At 47.0% G+C, this 6,232-nt stretch overlaps 1 pseudogene; it reads left to right on the top strand.

Annotated features, from left to right (window-relative positions):
- LOC101350018 (serine/threonine-protein kinase MARK2 pseudogene) overlaps positions 1–3,954 on the top strand; it is a 10,031-nt pseudogene extending 6,077 nt beyond the window's left edge.
- The last annotated feature ends 2,278 nt before the right edge of the window (positions 3,955–6,232 follow it).

Below are 6,232 nucleotides of genomic sequence, written 5' to 3' on the forward strand. Positions count from 1 at the left end.
TTCCTTTACACCAACAAAGAGAACCTTGAAGAGGAAATCACCAAATCAATACCATTTACAATAGCCCCCATGAAGATAAAATACTTAGGAGTAAATCTAACCAGAGATGTAAAAGATCTTTACAGAGAAAACTACAAGACACTACTGCAAGAAACTAAAAGAGACCTGCATAAGTGAAAAATATACCTTGCTCATGGATAGGTAGACTCAGTATAGTGAAAATGTGAATTCTACCCAAAGCAATCTGCAGATACAATGCAACCGCGATCCAAATTCCACCGGCATTTTTTAATGAGATGGAGAAACAAATCACCAACTTCATATGGAAAGGGAAGAGGCCCTGAATAAATGAAGCATTACCCAAGAAGAAGAACTAAGTGGGAGGCCTTACATTACCTGATTTTAGGACCTATTATACTGCCACAGTAGTCAAGACAGCCTGGTACTGGTACAACAGATACATAGACCAATGGAACAGAGTTGAAAATCCAGATATAAGCTCATCCACCTATGAGCAGCTAATATTTGACAAAGGCCCAAAGTCCATTAATTGGGGAAAAGACAGTCTTTTCAACAAATGGTGCTGGCATAACTGTATATCTATATGCAAAAAACCGAAACAAGACCCATATCTCACACCACGTACAGAAACTAACTCAAAATGGATCAAAGACTTAAATATGACATCGAAAATGATAAGGATCATGGAAGAAAAAATAGGGACAACGCTAGGAACCCTAATACGTGGCATAAACACAATATGAACCATAATTAACAATGCACAAGCACTAGAAGAGAGACTAGATAAATGGGAGTTTCTAAAAATCAAACACTTATGCTCATCAAAAGACTTCACCAAGAGAGTCAGAAGACAACCTACAGACTGGGAAAAAATTTTTGGCTATGACAAATCCGATCAACGTTTAATCTCTAAAATCTACAAGATACTGCAAAACCTCAACAGCAAAAAGACAAATAACCCAATTGAAAAGTGGGGAAAGGATATGAACAGGCACTTCACCAAAGAAGATATTCAGCCTGCTAACAGACACATGAAATGCTCACGATCAATATCCCTTAGAGAAATGCAGATCAAAACTACAATGAGATTTCATCTCACCCCAACAAGGCTAGCATTAATCCAAAAAACACAAAATAACAACTGCTGGAGAGGTTGTGGAGAGAATGGAACACTTATACACTGTTGGTGGGAATGTAAAATGGTACAACCACTTTGGAAATCAATATGGCACTTCCTTAAAAAGCTAGAAATAGAAATACCATAAGATCCAGCTATCCTGCTCCTTGGAATACATTCTAGAGAAAGAAGAGCTGTCACATGAATAGATATATGCACACCCATGTTCATCGCAGCACTGTTCACAATAGCAAAAAGATGGAAGCAACCTAGGTGCCCATCAACGGATGAATGGATAAACAAACTATGGTATATCCTACAATGGAATATTATGCAACGATAAAGAACAATGATGAAGCTGTGAAACATCGTATAACATGGTGGAAGCTGGAACTTATTATACTGAGTGAATTTAGTCAGTCACAGAAGGACAAATACTGTATAAGATCACTATGATAAGAACTCAAGAAAACGTTTAAACACAGAAGAAAACATTCTTTGTTGGTTACGGGGGTGGGGAGGGAGGGTGAGGGTTATTCACTAACTAGATAGTAGATAACAATCATCCTAGGTGAAGGGAAGGACAGCACACACTACAGGGGAAGCCAGCACAACTGGACTAAACGAAAGTTAAGAAGTTTCCTCAGTACAATCAAATACTTTGAGAGACAGAGTAGCAGGGATGAGGGATCTGGGGACCATGTTTTCAGGGGACATCTATGTCAATTGGCATAACAAAGCTTATTAAAATGTTCTCATCCTCCTTTGGTGAGTGGTGTCTGGGGTCTTAAAAGCTTGCAAGCGGCCATCTAAGATGCATCAATTGGTCCCAACCACTTGGAGTAAAGGAGAATGAAGAACACCAAAGACACAAGGAAAGTATTAGCCTAAGAGACAGAATGAGCCACATAAACCAGAGACTTCATCAGCCTGAGACCAGAAGAACTAGATGGTGCCTGGCTACCATCAATGAACCTCCTGACAGGGAACACAACAGAGGGTCCCTGATGGAGCAGTAGAAGGATGGGATGCAGAACTCAAATTCTAGTAAGAAGACCAGACTTAATGGTCTGACTGAGACTGGAGATGCCCCAGAAAGCATGGCTCCTAGACTCTCTATCACCCCAGAACTAAAACAATTTCTGAGGCCAACTCTTCAGACAGGCATTGGACTGGACTGTGGGACATAAAGTGATACTCGTGAAGAATGTGCCTCTTAGTCAAGTAGATACAAGAGACCAAAGGGGCAGCTTCTGTCCAGAGGTGAGATGGGAAGGCAGAGAGAGTTAGGAGCTGGTTCAATGTTCATGGGGAATCAGGGGTGGAGGGGAGGAGTGTGCTGTCACAGAATGGGGTGAGCGGTTGGGGTCTCATAACAATGTATGTAAAAAAAAATTTCATATGGGAGACTAACTTGAAATGTAAATTTAATTTAATTACAACAATAAAAAAAATTAAAAAAAAAAAGATTGCAGATGTTGTCTTTAGCAAGGAATTCACCTTTGGCAAAAAGTTAGCTTTTGTAGCAGTCCCCATTATTCTGCCCCATAACTCTTTCAGGGCGAAAAGTACAATGGAACCACAGTGGATATGTGGAATATGGGAATCATTGTATATACACTGGTCCGCAGATGCCTGTCTTTTGATGGACAGAACTTCATGTGGCTGTGGGAGCAGATCCTGAATGGAAAATACCATCTTCCCTTGCACATGTTCATGGAGTGTGAAAACCTGCTCAAGAAATATCTCATTCTCAATTCCAGGAAGAGAAACACTTTGAAGCAAATCATGAAAGATCAGTGGATGAGTGTAGGCCATTAAGATCATGAACTAAAGCCTTACGTGGAGCTACTCACTGACTAAAAGGATCGTGGCAAACTGAGTTGATGGTGTCCATGGGTTACACATGGGAAGAGATCTGGGACTCACTGATGGACTAGAATTCAAATGGCTAGCTCCCTATCTAGTCTAGCCTATAGGAGGAGAATGGAGAATACCAGCCCTGTGAACAGCGAGAGTTCTCTACCAGCACAAACCAAAACAAGAATGCCCTTATTTTGGAGGCCAGCCTTCGCCAGATTTCCATCTAAAACAGCACATACAGCCTAACTGTGAGACAGCCAAGGACCTCCAGGGCTTCTGCTTCTGCCTCAGTCTCCACAGCCCTGTTGTTCCTTGACCAGGAATCCAAGCTGTCCTCAGTGCAGCCCAACCAGATCTTTGGGCTGTGCCTCACAGAGAGTATCTGTAAGGTGCAGCATCCCAGCTCAGCAGTCCAGCATGTCTCTATGGCTTCCTCCTAAGCCCACCACATCAGCTGCACTGGTGGAGCCCCAGGCAGAACCAATTTCCCCCAGGATGTGTCCAGTGGAAACTCCATCCACGCTGGGCACTTTGACAGGTATGTGATCAGCAGAGTTTTCCCTGTGGTGTAACCCCGGCCTCTCCCTCTGGAAATATCCAGGTTCAGCAGGGGGCCACTGGAGGTTCTTCAAGTTTTTAAGAAGATATCTGTGCTTCAGGTGTGCCAGAAGGAACCTAAATGAACTTGAATGTAAGGACTGAGTGGAAATGCTCAAACCTTGAGGAATCAAGCTGTGTTCACTAAATTTTACATGAGGATGAAGATCAGCTCCCAGTCCCAGCTGCTGTGCATGCATGGCAAGTCAGGCCAAGAAGACTTCATATAGCGGAGGGCAGAGGTGTGCAAACTCCCTCAGCAGTCTGTCAATGGGGTTCAACTGAAGAGGATACCTGGCACCTCCATGACCTTCAAAATCATTGCCTCCAAAATAACCAAGGGACTTAAGCTTTAAAAGACTGCCAGAAGTGGCGTGGGAGAATACAGCAGAGGCCAGCTGGCCCTGGCTACCAACCAGCCACTTCGCCTCCACCTGGACAAAACTGCTCATACTGTACAGGTGTGTTTCCTCTGGGGGAACTTCTACACTTCCCTCCCTTTTCTGTCTTTTCTAATGTGTCGGTGGGGGAGGGGAGATGGTTCTGTGGAAATAGGCTAAGACAATCCAAATGAAAACAGAGGCTATTCATTCAAAGCTTGCCATAGCAAGGGCATCAGCTACCATTGCTTGTGTTTGGCAGAGAGTTCAAGGCTGGCAGAAATTGGGAAATCCTTATAGTGAAAGAACGGGAGGCGTCAGGTGTGCTCGGGCCTTCTCACTTCCCTGCTCCATGGAGGCAGTGGAGGCTGGATCTATGGAGTTTCCCAGGTAGGTGGCTCAGAGCTGGAACACAGTCCAGGGAGGTGAGTTCCCTGTCAGGCCGTCCCCAAGTCGACATCAGCTTCTACCTCTTTTCCTCTTTTTCCTTCCAGGCAAACCACCAGAGGTGGCCTTCCCCGACCTCAGGTTTCTGGACTCGGGGCCTGAGCAGCTGTGGCCTGGGAAAGGTACATGCCCTGAGCAGGTGGGGCTGATGGCTGCTCTGGGGCTGCAGAGGTGAGGGTGAGGGCTCTAAACTCCCTCCACACTGAAACCTCTGCCTTCTTTCCATTCCCAGAGCTGGCCATTTTCTTCCACAAGCTGTTGCACAAGGGGTATTTGTCCACCTCTTCAAGAGTCTATGCCATCACCTCTCCACAGTCTGGGGTAGAAGAGGGGCTTGACGCATGGGTGGAAGCAGAGAGGGGACCCCGGGGCCTAATGGCTCCCAGGGGGCTGATTGGGCTACTCCACTTCCCAGTGACAGGCACAGTGGGTATTCTGTTTTCGGAGAGCCTTCGTCTGAAAGCCCCCAACCCCCTCCATTCCTCTCCCCACTTGCCCTTCCTTGGCATTGATCTGGGCACCAGCTGCTTGCATGGCAGTGACTTCCTGCCACACCCACCCAGTGTATGATCTTGGCCTTCCTTTCCTTCCCTTCCTGACACTATTCCCCTCTGATGACGGGGGAACAATTGGTGCAAAGTGACTTCAGTTTGCTAACATCATCGTAGTTGGTGTGGGAAGGGGTGGTTATGGACACACGACTTGTGGTGGCTGCTGCATTTCTTTTTCTATTTCTTTTCTTGAGAAATTGGGGTAGGGAGTGATACATGGAGTTTGCCTCTACGCTCACCTGGGTTGTGCATTTTTTTAATGACAGAATTATATATTTTTATTTTTTATTAATGACAACATCACCCCTATTCATTGCCTCTTCTCCCTCCCCCTCAGCAGTACATGAAGTCCTTGAGTCCCAGGAGGACTCATGAACATCATCTCCTACTCAGGGGAGCCCCAGGTTGGGGCTGGTCAGGAGGGCCCCCAAGGAGGCCCAAGAAGTCAGACCCACAGAGACCCCCCCAGGACAGGAGGAGGCAAAGGGACCTTGATCCTCCCTTTCCACTCAGCCTTCCTGACTGTCCCAGGTTCCCCCTGCCCCAAGGTCCTACTATTAGACCTCGGCCAGACAGTTATAGGCTTTGTATTTTAATCTATGTTACAGGCATTAATCCCTAATACCACTTCTACAAAGTTAACCGGTGCACACACTGGGGGTGAACATATTAAAATGAAGGGGACAAGCCCCACGCAAGGGGCAGCATCAACCCGTGGGGGCCACTAGGCCACCCTGGGCAGCACCAAGCAGGGGTGGCACCAAGGGAACAACCCCCCCAGGAAGGGTAGGGAGGTGAGAGGGAGATGGGGGGATAGGCGGTGGAGGGGGGAAGATGGGCGTGATGATGGGGAGACAAGGGAGGTGCCCCCAGTTCAGAGTCCCTGCTGCACCCCTATGGGGCCGAGACCCCAGGATCCCTCCCTCAGGGTGCAGCCCTCCAGGTCCCTCAGGGCCCTCACCCACCCGCTGACCCTTGTCTTCGTAGTCAAACAGCTGAGGACTCAGTGCTCCAGGCTTCTCAGGCCTCCAAGGCTTGGTTTCTGTTTTTTTTTGTGTGTGTAATCGTGTTCTGTGGCTCCTGAGGCCTGGAAGAATCTTCCAGAAAGAATAGGCCTGGACAGGCCAACCCAGGACTGCTTTAGGCCAAGCCCCTGCAGGCACTACACCCTGCGGGAGAGGGTCTCATAACCAGGGGTTCCAATTCAACCCCTGTTTTCAACCCCTGGGCAATCCCCTCCTGTTGTCTCTGCACCC

This window comes from Trichechus manatus, unplaced genomic scaffold, assembly GCF_000243295.1.
Source record: "Trichechus manatus latirostris isolate Lorelei unplaced genomic scaffold, TriManLat1.0 scaffold00264, whole genome shotgun sequence".
In the NCBI taxonomy this organism is placed as follows: Eukaryota; Metazoa; Chordata; class Mammalia; order Sirenia; family Trichechidae; genus Trichechus; species Trichechus manatus.